A 13,752-nucleotide genomic window follows, 5' to 3' on the forward strand; every position below is an offset into this window, starting at 1 on the left:
CCACCGGCCTACGCCAGAGCCACAGCAACGCGGGATCCGAGCCGTGTCTGCAACCTACACCACAGCTCACGGTAACGCCGCCGGATCGTTAACCCACTGAGCAAGGGCAGGGACCGAACCCTCAACCTCATGGTTCCTAGTCGGATTCGTTAACCACTGCGCCACGACGGGAACTCCCAGACATTAATTTCAATACGGGACAGTGTTATGTCGTTTTCTGGTGGCAAAATTTCAGACATTCATATTACTCCAATTTGGGGTGCTCTTGATTTGTATCCATAAGTTAGTATTTACAATAATTTATAGTCAGTCCTTATGAAAATCTTGATAAAGAATCAGATGTCCTTATAGAAATGCAATGAGTATTGTGACATTTTACTACTTTGCAAAGGAAATGTCTAGGATTAAATATGTTCTTAGATTAAACAGTTGCTAAAACTGTGCTTAAAATAAACTGACTTTGGAGTTCCCACTGTGGCTCAGAGTGTTAAGAACCAACATTGTGGAGTTCCCGTGTTGGCACAGTGGTAATGAACCCAACTAGCATCTGTGAGGATGTGGGTTCGATCCCTGGCCTTGCTCAGTGGGTTAAGGATCCAGCGTTGCCGTGAGCTGTGGTGTAAGTCGCAGATGAGGCTTAGATCCTGCATTGCTATAGCTGTGGTGTAGACCTGCAGCTATAGCTCTGATTCAACCCCTAGCCTGGGAACTTCCATATGCCATAGGTATAGCCATAAAAAGCAAAAAAGAGAAAAAAAAAAATAAAGTAAAACAACTGACTTCATTTTGCTCAATAAATGACACCAGTTTTTTTAATATGTCAGGAAATACATAAAGACATAATCATAGCACCATATCAGGATGTGTAAGAAAAATACAATATATTAAAAATGTTTTAAAGTTAGTCTTTTTCCATGCAAAACCCACAAATTTTCTTTGTAAAGTACACTTAAAATTAACTCTATAGCTCAATATATAAATTAAATTTTTTAATTTGATGTGCAGCTGGAAAAAAGATAATTTTTCCTAATATGTTCCAACAGAAAACATTGCTGAAATCACGTTATTTTATTTTTATGTTGTTGCTATTCTCAGATATCCTTCAAAATAAAGGCCTTCATCTTGCAAATTCCCATTGTGGCTTAGTTGTAATGAGCCCTACTAGTATCCATAAGGACGTGGGTTCAATCCCCTAAGAGGCTCGGATCCTACTTTGCTGTTGCGGTAGTGTAGGTCGGCAGCTGTAGCTCCAATTGGACCCCTAGTCTGGGAAATTCCATATACCACAGTGCAGCCCTAACAAGCAAAGGGAAAAAAAAAGGACCTTTATCTTATTATGTTTTGCCCTAAATTGAGAGTGTTGTGTTTAACTAACATATCTAAGACATAATACTTTACAAAATGTATTTACATGTGTTATCTAGTTGATCTCTACAACAATATTTTGGAGCAAATATTATTAATACCCCCATTTTGCAAGGGAGAATATTCGAGTCTCAAAAGTGTAAATGATATACCTAAGATAATATAATCAATTGATGGCTATAGTCTGTTCTTTTTAGACTCCATGTCATGCTGTTTCTTTGCAATTTTCCTCCCCCCAACCCACAGTACTGACTCAACTTTAACTGGTTTTTCTCTGACTTGAAACAGTAACTTTTCTATCCATAGTTTTTTTCAAGAAAATACATACTGTCCTTGCCGAGATACTTACCTTTGTCAAGGGTGAAAAGATAATCAAATGCCTGACAGAGACAGGGAAAAACTTGACAGTGTATATCATTTGTCCCTCTTTCTCCCCTATTTCTGTCTTCTACCTACAAATCCTATTCCCAGTCTCTGTTCTGAGCATATTTCCAATTACCTAATTGAACATAATTATAATATCTGCTTTAAAGTCCTCTAAATTCGAACATCTGGGTCATCATATAGTTGACCTCTGTTTATTGTCTTTCCCTTGAGAGTAACTCAGATTTTCCTAGTTCTTTATATGTCAAGTAAGTTTGGATCATATCCTAGCACTATGGATGTTATATTGTAGAGACCCTGGATTCTACTATATTTCTCTGAAGAATGTTGACAGTTTTATCTTCATGGAGAGTCAACTCAATTAAAAGCAATGCAAACTTTATCTCACCTGTGGTGGGTAGCAGCTCAAATCTCAGTTCTGTTCTTTTATTTTTAGTTTTACTGCTTGCAGTCTGACACCATGCATAATTCAGAAGTCAACCAAAATCTTGGGCAAAGTTTACACACAAAATTTTTGGCTCCTTCTCCAGCTCTTTCCTTTCTGAGATTCCTCTCTCAGGTTCTGACTGCCCTTATTTGCCTAGATCAGAAAAGTAGTTAGCTTTCTATTGGAGTTTTAGTTTCTCTGTACCCTGCTCTGACTGTGACCTGCATTCAGGGGAAAAGATGCAAATAAATGGTAAACTCATGTATAGTCCATTTTTACAAGTTTCAACTCTTCTCAAAAAACTTCCTGCTTTATCCAGACTTCATAGCTCTTGGGTAGTTGTGTTTTTTTTTTATATTGTTTTCTCAGAGTTTATAATTGTTATCTGCAGGTGGTTTGATCTGCTAGCTTCTCCTACCATACCAGAAGTATATATCCCCATATAGATGTGTGTTTTGGTTATTTGTTGCTATTGTAACTAACCACTCCGAACTTTGGGGATTAAAATAACAACTATTTATTTGCTCACAAAACTACAATTTGGGCTGGATTTAATGGGAGGTTCTTCCCCATGCAATATTGGATTTAGCCATCTGGGAGCTTGAATGGGACTGCAAATCCAGAAGAGCTTTGCTGGTATGCCTGACATCATTTCTCTCATCTCTTTTCCTCCATCCCACATCATTCTTTCTTTCTTTTTTTCCTTTGTGGTCTTTTTGTCTTTTTCTAGGGCTGAACCTGTGGCATATGGAGATTCCCAGGCTAGGGGTCCAATTGGAGCTGTAGCCACCGGCCTATGCCAGAGCCACAGCAATGAGGGATCCAAGCCATGTCTGTGACTTACAGCACAGCTCATGGCAACACAGGATCCTTAACCCACTGAGCAAGGCCAGGGATTGAACCCACAACCTCATCGTTCCCAGTCAGATTTGTTAACCACTGAGCCACAATGGGAACTCCCACATCATTCCTTCTAATGCACATTTTTTTTTTTTTTTTTTTGGCCATTTCTGGGCCATTCCCGCAGCACATGGAGATTCCCAGGCTAGGGGTCTAATCAGAGCTGTAGCTGCCGGCCTACACCATAGCCGCAGCAACTCGGGATCCGAGCTGCGTCTGCAACCTACACCACAGCTCACGGCAATGTGGGATCGTTAACCCACTGAGCAAGGGCAAGGATCGAACCTACAACCTCATGGTTCCTAGTCGGATTCGTTAACCACTGAGCCACAACGGGAACTCCTTCTAATGTACCTTCTTGATCATATTTATCCCACTGCTCACCTTCCACTGGTATCCTATTTTTACACTTTCCCTCTTGTCTCTTTGACTGAGTTCAATTCAACCACCGTATGTTTCATGTTCAGTTATAGGCTGTCTAGAGTTTAGCTGAGGGATTAAGGACATAACCGTGAAACTCCTCCTGAAACAAAAGAGAATGTTTACAATACCTATATTCCAGTCAGCTTTGCTTCTGATTGATTTAATCACTGTTATTTAGTTAATGAGTGTGTATGTACTTGAAATAGTCAACAAGATTGCTAGGGATGGGAGTTCCCATTGTGGCTGAGTGGGTTAAGAACACTGAACTTCAATATGCTGCGGGTGTGGCCCTAAAAAAAAAAAGTAATAAAAAAAAAAGGGAGTTCCTGTTGTGGCGCAGTGGTTAACGAATCCGACTAGGAACCATGAGGTTGTGGGTTCGGTCCCTGCCCTTGCTCAGTGGGTTAACGATCCGGCGTTGCCGTGAGCTGTGGTGTAGGTTGCAGACGAGGCTGGGATCCAGCATTGCTGTGGCTCTGATGTAGGCCGGTGACTGCAGCTCCGATTCAACCCCTAGCCTGGGAACCTCCATATGCCGCGGGAGCGGCCGAAGAAATAGCAAAAAGACACACACACACACACACACACACACAAAAGATGGCTAGGGGTGTCTGTAACAGGCTTCAGATAGCCACAAGTCCTTCAGTGGCCCAGATGTAGCATGAAAATAGTGAGGAAGAAAAAAATATCCCATAGTCAGTCAGATTTTCTTGCTAGGAAAAAATTTTCATTCTCTCATTAACCTTCTCTTAAAAGGCTGAAGACAACCTGAAATGAAGAACCAAACATATTATTGCTATGTTAGCATGTAAATTTCCTGTAGTCTCTGACTAGAGCAAAAAAGGAATCTCCATAAAATGTAGTCCATTTGAATATAATATCTGCTGAGGGAATTTCTACTGTGGCAAAGCAGGTTAAGGATCTGTTGTTGTTTCTGCCGAGATGTGGGTCTGGGGCCTGGTGTAGTGGATTAAGAATTCTGTGTTGCCACAACTGTGGTGTAGTTTGAACCTGGATTTGTTCCCTAGTCCGGGAACTTCCACAGGCAGATGCAGCTGAAAAAGAAAAAAAAAAAAAAATCTGCTGAAAAGTCTGCAATAAAGCAGTTTTATACTGCTTTGTATTTAGTTCAAGAAACTCAGTCTGTTTCCTGTGCTACACTATATCCAGTCTCTTGGGATAGACCACGATGGAAGATAGCATAAGAAAGGGAATGTATATATATGTATGGCTGGGTCACTTTGCAGTGCAGCAGAAATTGGTGCAACATTATAAATCAACTATACTTTAATAAAGAAAAAAGAAAAAGAGAAGAGAATCTTCAATCATCTAAGACATCTATAAAAGCAGTCAATATTGAAAATAGCTTAAAAAAGAGAATGAATGTACAGCATTGATTTCTAGAAAACATAGCAACCTTATTAAAGTTTTCTAATCTTGCAATTTTAAAATAATTTCAGAAAACTGAAAACATTCTCTCCTATGGGAAACATCTGCCTTCCCTTTGTTGTTGTAATGTGTATGTCTAGGGTGGAAAACTACTACTTTGGTGTCATATATACTTGGGTTCACACTTTGGAGTCACTGTACAAGTTTGGCCAAGTCATCTGGCTTTTCTAAGCCTTAGTTTCCTTTTCTGTAAAAGGCGCATAATATCACTTACCTCATAAAGCTATGAGGTTTAATAAGATAGTAAACAACATCATATCTATTGTATAGTGAGCATTTAACAAATAATCTCCTTTCCTTGCTCCCCTTCTCAAGAAAGAAAAAATAAAGACACCCAGAATGCCTCTTCTCAAACTCACAGGTAAAGAATTTTTTTTCTGTTATCTGGTTTCACATTCCTACCACCAGTGTATCTGGGTACACAGCAACAGCTTAATACTGAAATAAAAACTCCAGCCTGGAGTCTCTATTGTGGCTCAGCAGTAGCGAACCTGAGTAGTATCCTTGAGGATGAAGGTTCAATCCCTGGCCTTGATCAGTGGGTTAAGTATCTGGGGTTGCTGTGAGTTGTAGTGTAGCTGGAAGATGTGGCTAGAATCCTGTGTTGCTGTGGCTGTGGCGGTGGCTGACAGCTGTGGCCGGCAGCTGCCACTCCAATTTGACCCCTAGCCTGGGAACTTCCATGTGCCGCATGTGCAGCCCTAAAAACAAAACAAAACCAAAAACTCCATCCTTAGTGATGATGAAAATTATAATCACTGATTGACGATGATCACTAATTAATGTCTCATATTTTAAAAGTCTGTCTTTTGTGGAATGGACTGGGAGTTTGGGGTTAGTACATGCAAACTCTTTCATTTGGAGTAGATAAGCAGTGAGGTCCTGCTGTATAGCACAAGGAACTATATCCAGTCACTTGTGATGGAACATGGTGGAAGATAATATGAGAAAAAATGTATATACATGTATAACCAGGTCACTTTGCTGTACAGCAGATATTGACAGAATATTGTAAATCAACTATAATAAAATTTTTTAAAAACTAAAAAAGAAAACAAACAAACAAAAAAACCTCTGTCTTTAGATATTCTGGTATGTTGGCTTCCTAGCACAATGCCTGATGCATACTGAGAGCTATTAAATCACAGCTTACTTTACTTATTTTGTGTCCACTAAAGAGCCCCTTCATACACATTCTGAAAAGGAAACAAATATCAATCTTTAAGCACTTAGCCAGAAACACCAAATATTTTATCTATTTGATGAGAAAGATTTCATTTCTGAGGCCATTGGCCATCTTACTAGTGGAGAAGCAGCACAGTTCAGCAGGCGGGGTGAGAGCTGCACCTATAAGTGCAGGTGTGGTCCAGGGAACTTACAGACACATTGTTCAGCTTTTGTGAAGCAAGTCAGTTCTGAAAAGTTGCCAGCTAGGTTGCCATCCTGAATTCAGTGAGATGAGTGGTCCATCCTGCCTAAACTTTATGGCTTGCTCCTAGGGGGCAGTGACCAGAGCAGTGGAGGGGAAGGGTGAGAGTTGAAGAGGAGGAGGAGGGGTGATGAGGTAGAGAAGATTCTATACTACAGAGTTTCTCCTTGGGAGAGCTCTGAGTTTGTTTGGAAGCTGCTAGAGGAGGAGGGCAGGGCATCAAGAGCCTCACCAGACAACAAAAGATGGAAGCAAAGAGGAGGGCAAAGGACTGAGCCAGTAGGATGGCAGAAAAGGCAGAAAAACCTTTCCCAGATCCTCAGAAAATTTTACAATCCACAAATACCTGGTGTAAATTGGTTTCTTGAAGAAATCAGTGAAGGGAGGGAGTTCCTCTTATGGCTCAGTGGGTTAAGAATCCGACTAGTATCCATGAGGATGTGGGTTTAATCCCTGCTCATTCAGTGGGTTAAGGATCTGGTGTTGCCGTGAGCTGTGGTATAGGTCACAGACAAAGCTCGGATCCCTAGTTGCTGTGGCTGTGGTATAGGAAAGCCAGCTGTAGCTCTGATTCAACCCCTAGCCTGGGAACTTCCATATGCTACAGGTGTGGCCTGAAAAAGAATAAAAGAAAGAAATCAGTGAAGGGAGAAGGGCCAGGAGACCCCAGCTCAGACCTAGGTTCCTACTGAAAGCCTCATCTCCCATAGCTGACCATCTTTTTCTGACCTTTGAAGAGATGGTGACAGTGAAATTGACAAAGTACTTCATCAGTCTATCTGACCAGCCTGCAGCTTAAAACTCTTGCTTCTGTCTTCAAATCCTAGACATCTGACTGCCCAATGGGATAGAAGCGAAGTTGTGAGACAGGTGTGAGAAGTAGCATCCCATCTTGGGGAGAAATGAATTCAGGTGTCATTCTGTGATTTGCCAAAACAACACTCTGAATTTAGCATTGGTGCCATGTGATTTTCTGCCAAGGAAAAAAACATCTAATCAGAGTGATTGAGCAGAGTGCTTTTCGCCTGCTATGATGATGTTGAACTTAATCAAAAAGCATTTGTGAAGTACTTAATTATGGGTGTCGCTCCGCTGGATACCCACAGAGAGAACTACGGGGCCCGCTCCAGCAGTTTACACGACAGAGAAGTGGGGAGGCAGGAAGGAAGCTAACATGACACGAGTTCCTCATTTGTGCCAAGTCCCAGGAAGGAATTCAACATGTGACTCAATCATTATGACACCTATGAGACAAGTGTTATTTTGTCCATGTTGTAGATGAGGAAAAGGAGCCACCAAGCAAAGTTGAAGAACTGGAATTCAAGCTGAATTTGCTGACTCCCAGGCTTTTTCCTGGACGCTATAGTGTCTGAGAATAGGACAGCTGACATGGGAAGTGTGTTTAGAGTAGAAGCAATTAAACAAAAGGCCGCTTCCAAGGGAGTTCCCATAGTGGCTCAGTGGGTTAAGAAACCCGCCAGTATCTATGAGGATGCAGGCTTTGCTGGCCTTGCTCAGTGAGTTAAGAATCCAGCGTTGCTGCAAGCTGTGGGGTAGGTAGCTGATGCAGCTCAGATCCCAGGTTGCTGTGGCTGAGGCAAAGGCTGGCAGCTACAGCTCTGATTTGACCCCTAGCCACCAATGGGACCCAAATCCAAAAAAAAAAAAAAAAAAAAAAGACTGCGTCCTAACAGTGGGGAATGGAAGACAGAGATGATGGATGAGATATAATTGGAGATCAAATAAAGTATATCCTCAGACAGTCTGAAAAAGATTTCTTTATTCAGACACAAAAACTTAAGGCAGAAACAATTTACTGATTCTGTCAGGCTTGGGGTGCAGCACAGTTGGGGGGACCTGAGAGGTGGCCTTCCCTCCCTTGATCTTCCAGGCTTCCAGGAGATTCTGAGATTGCCCTTGGGATTTAATGCTTCTGGGGGGTGAATCTTCTACACTCCCAGGGGCATTCTGAGAGTAAGGCTGCTAGGCCAAGGCAGGATCCACAGAAAAATGCCCAAGGGAGGAGCCTGCTTCTGTGGGTGGCCCAGCAAGGTGCCAGGAGGCCAGGAGGACCCGGTCATCATGGAACCATTGGCTTGCCGACTGACATCAGTCTGCCACTCACCGTCAGCTTGAGGGTCTGTGGGTTTGGTGCCTCCACTCCCCTACCTCAGGCACCTACATGATCCATCTTCCATGCCTCTAGCAGCCCGTGGTGTTTCACATAGTTCTTATTCTCCACATCCTGCACTAATTAACGCTGGGCGTGATGACTCTGGCGTCAGTGCCCTCCGGCCTCTTTCTGTCCTTCTGCTCAACTGCCACAAGTGTTCTTTTCTGTTCTTCCACTGTCCCCTTCCCTCCTCCTCCTTCCCACATCTCTCCTTCGAACCCATCCTTCTCCATCATATTTATCCCACCCCCCACCTTCCACTACCATCTTATTTTTACACCTTTTGTGTCATTTCTCTTTCAGTTCAGTTCAGCCACACATTGCCTGCTCAGTTCTGGGCTCCGTGTGGGGAGCACACTTTAGAACATTTGATGTTTGGGGCAGGTCGTGGTGGGGGCGGGCACAACCATGAAATCCTTGGCAACCACAGGGAATTATTATTATCAGAAGCCATAGGAAAAAAAATGGTGTTAGCTGGGATCTAAAGAAATGAGAAAGGGCTTGGTCGTGTTTTTTTGTTTGTTTGTTTTATTTTGTTTTTAACCTTCTAAACTCTACATTACCTGCCTTAAATTTTGCTAATTTCTCACTCACTGAAGGCCAAGTAAAATGTATGTGCAAAAATAGGAAAAAAGGACAACTTTAAGGAAGAAATTCAGGTTTGTTACCTTCAAGCGGCTGGAGAAAAGCTGCTGTTAGGTTGGGAAGAGGAGCGGCTGATCAAGGACTATAAAGGAGTGCAAGGGCCTCAGCAAGGCTCTCTCCCTGAGTCTGGCCTGATCCTGCTCAGGAAACACTTTTTCTCCCCTTGTTTGCAGTCACTGAAACTCCTCCCCACATTCCTGGTGATATTTGTTTTCCTTATTTCTTCATTTTTCTTAAATTCTTCAGTTACAACTTCTCATCTTTGGAGTTTCCATCATGGCTCAGTGGTAACAAACCTGATTAGCATCCATGAGGATGCGGGTTTGATCCCTGGCCTCGCTCATTGGGTTAAGGATCTGAGGTTGCCATGAGCTGTGGTGTAGGCTAACAGCTGCAGCTCCCACTTGCCCCCTAGCCTGGGAACGTCCATATGCCGAGGGTGTAGCCCCCCCCCCCAAAAAAGAGACAAGTTCTCATTTTTGATTCAAGATATGATGTAATTCAAACCATGTTTCAGGCAGGTAGATGATGAAGTAGCTTTTTAAGTCATTTTCCCCCATTGTATTTCTCTTGGCTGCTTTCCAATGACACATAGACATCTTTATCTTTTAAATATACATTCTAGAATTCCCTGGTGGCCTAGTGGTTAAGAATTTGGCATTATAACTGCTGAGGCAAGAGTTTGATCCCTGGCCTGGGAACTTCCTCATGCCGGCGGTGAGGCCAAATATATTTGCATTGTTAGATATTTATATCTAAAACTTTTCAAATTTATGTCTACCAGCTTTCCAAAGCATGATTCTTTTACAAACTATTTTTAATTGTAAAAAATAACATACTGGCACCAGAAAATGCACTAAGAGGCACAGGTTTACTTAAAGAAGGAAGTAGAAAAATATTCATTTATTGTATTGCTTGAAATACCAAAAAAATGAAAACAAGTGAAATATCCATTATTTGAGGATATTAATATGTGAGGATATAGTCACTTGATTTTAAATAAATTATGGTATTCTTAATCAGAATACTATTCAGCATTTTCTTAAAAAATAAAGAGGATCTATATACATTACCAAAAAACTTAGCTGGGGGTTCCCGTCATGGCACAGCGGAAATGAATCCGACTAGGAACCATGAAGTTGTAAGTTCGATCCCTAGCCTCACTCAGTAGGTTAAGAATCCGGTGTTGCCATGAGCTGTGTGTAGGTCTCAGACGTGGCTCGGGTCCTGTGTTGCTGTGGCTGTGGTGTAGGCCAGCGGCTGTAGCTCCAATTAGACCCCTAGCCTGGGAAACTCCATACGCCCCAGGTGCAGCCCTAAAAAGCAAAAAAACAAAATTCAGCTGTACAGTGTAGAAAAAATTACTTACAATGTAATTTTATTCGTGAAAAAATATATACATAGTAGAAAAACCAAATGCAAAAATATGCTATTAAAGTATACAGAAAACTGTCTACAGGTATACACACGTCAAACTGCTTATGGTATAGTCATGAATTACCTGTTTAATTAAATATTTAAAATTGAGTTCTCTTGTGGCACAGTGGGTTTAGGATCCAGTGTTGTCACTGGAGTAGCTCTGGTTGAATCCTTGATCTGAGAACTTCAACATGCCACAGGTGCAGCCAAAAGAAAGAAAGAAAAAGAAAAGAAAAGAAAAGAAAAGAAAGAAAGAAGGAAAGCACAAAGAAAAATTAAGTGTAAAAAGTCGTAGATAGAAAACATTCCTAGGAGTTCCCATTGTGGCTCAGTGGGTTAAGAACACGATGTAGTCTCTGTGAGGATGAGGGTTTGATCCCTGGCCTTGCTCAGTGGGTTAAGGATCTGGCATGGCTGTGAGCTGTGTCACAGGTCTCAGAGGCAGCTCAGATCCAGTGTTGCTGTGGCTGTGGTGTAGGCAGCAGCTGTGGCTCTGATTTGACCCCTAGCCAGAGAACTTCCACACGCCGCAGGTGTGGCCGTAAAAAGAAAAAAAAAAAAAAAAAAACCAGAAAACACTTCTAAGTATGGAAAAATTTAACCTGGAAAGATAATATTCAACACCCTCAGTCCTACTCAGCAGAGGTAACCATGATAGAAATATATATACACATATGGTTGCAAATTGGAATTTTTTTACTTATTTACATCATTCTGTAGCAGGTGTAGATTAGCACATGTAGATCTACACCTATACTTTTTAATGGTAAATTTCATTGGTGCATTTGTGCGTGCATTCCAGAATTTTTTTAAAGCTATATTTTTATTGTGGTAAAATATTCATAATATATCATTTGCCAGGTTCCCCATTTTTAAGTTTACAATTCAGTGGCATTAATTACATTTAGGTAACCATCATCACTATTTAATTCCAAAGATTTTCATTTCCCCAAACAGAAATCCTTACCCATTAAGCAATAATTCCCCACTTTCTCCTTTCTCCAGACCCCTGGTAACTTCTAGTTTCTGTCTCTATGAACTTGCCTATTCTAGATATTTCATATATGTGGAACCATATAATACTTGTCCTTTTGTGTCTGGCTTATTTCACTTAGCATAATATTTTCAAGGTTCATCCATGTCATAGCATGTATCAGAACTTCATTCCTTTTGATGGGTGGATAATATTCCATTGTATGTATAACTCAAATTTTATTTATCCAGTCATCTGTTGATGGACACTTGGGTTGTGTGGGAGGGGAGGTGTTGGAAGGGAGAGGCCTTCATACCTCTGCGGTTATGCTAGCGTCACTGAGAACCCAGAGTTCAGGCCAGGTTCCGGGGTGTGACAGCCCTGTGTGTCTCGCCATGCTCCTGTGAAGAACAGCTCAGCTCTGAAGCTGTAGCTATGATTTGACCCCTAGTCTGGGAACTTCCATATGCCCTGGGTGCAGCCCCCCCCCCCAAAAAAAAACAAAAGAAAAAAAGAATACTCTATCCAGCAAAGCTCTCATTCAGATTTGAAGGAGAAATCAAAAGCTTTATAGACAAGCAAAGGCTGAGAATTCAGCACCACTAAGCCAGCTTTATAGCAAATACTAAAGGAACTTCTCTAGGTAGAAAAGAAAAGGCCACAACTATAAACAAAATATCACAAATGACAAGGCCCACCAGTAAAGGCATACATATAGTAAAGGTAGGAAATCATCCATACACAAATGTGCTACCAAAACCATAAGTCATGAGAAGAGGAGGGTACAAATGCAGGACACTGGAGATGCACTTGCACTGAAGAGACCAACAACTTAAAACAATCTTGTGTATATATAGACTCCTATATCAAAATTTCATGGTAACTGTAAACAAAAAATCTACAATAGATACACACACAATTAAGAAAAATCAATCCAAACACAATGCTAAAGACAGTCATCAAACCACAAGAGACCAAGAGAAAGAAAGAAAAAAGACCATCAAAACCATATCCAAAACAGTTAACAAAATAGCAATAAGAGCATACATATCAGAGTTCCCGTCGTGGCGCAGTGGTTAACGAATCTGACTAGGAACCAGGAGGTTGCAGGTTCGGTCCCTGGCCTTGCTCAGTGGGTTAACGATCCGGCGTTGCCATGAGCTGTGGTGTAGGTTGCAGACGCGGCTGGGATCCCGCGTTGCTGTGGCTCTGGCGTAGGCCGGTGGCTACAGCTCCGATTCAACCCCTAGCCTGGGAACCTCCATATGCCGCGGGAGCGGCCCAAGAAATAGCAACAACATGGAGTTCCCGTCGTGGCGCAGTGGTTACCGAATCCGACTAGGAACCATGAGGTTGCGGGTTCCGTCCCTGCCCTTGCTCAGTGGGTTAACGATCCGGCGTTGCCGTGAGCTCTGGTGTAGGTTGCAGGCGCGGCTCGGATCCTGCGTTGCTGTGGCTCTGGCGTAGGCCGGTGGCTGCAGCTCCGATTCAACCCCTAGCCTGGGAACCTCCATATGCCGCGGGAGCGGCCCAAGAAATACCAACAACGACAAAAAGACAGAAAAAAAAAAAAAATAGCAACAACAACAACAAAAGAAAAAAAAAAACATACATATCAATAATTATCTTAAATGTAAATGAACTAAATGCCCCAACCAAAAACACAGACTGGATGAATGGATACAAAAACAATACCCGTATGTATGCTGTGTTCAGGAGACCCACTTCGGTTCTAGGGACACATAGAAATTGAAAGTGAAAGGATGGGAGTTCCTGTTATGGTACAGGAAAAAGAATCTGACTAGTATCCATGAGGATGCGGGTTCAATCCCTGGGTCAGGAATCTGGCATTGCTGTGATCTGTGGTGTAGGTTGCAGACGCGGCTCGGATTCCAAGGTGCTATTGCTGTGTCTGTGCTGTCGGCTGGCAGCTATAGCTTCAATTGGACCCCTAGCCTGTGATTCCATATGCCACAGGTGCAGCACTAAAAAGCAAAAAAAAAAAAAAAAAAAAAGAGGATGGAAGAAAATATTCCATGTAAACGGAAAATCAAAAGAAAACTGGAGTATCAATACTCATATCAGACAAAATAGACCTTAAAATAAAGAATATTATAAGAGAAAAGGACATTACATAATGATCATAAAATCAATCCAAGAAGAAG

The sequence above is a fragment of the Sus scrofa genome, chromosome 8, assembly GCF_000003025.6.
Source record: "Sus scrofa isolate TJ Tabasco breed Duroc chromosome 8, Sscrofa11.1, whole genome shotgun sequence".
In the NCBI taxonomy this organism is placed as follows: Eukaryota; Metazoa; Chordata; class Mammalia; order Artiodactyla; family Suidae; genus Sus; species Sus scrofa.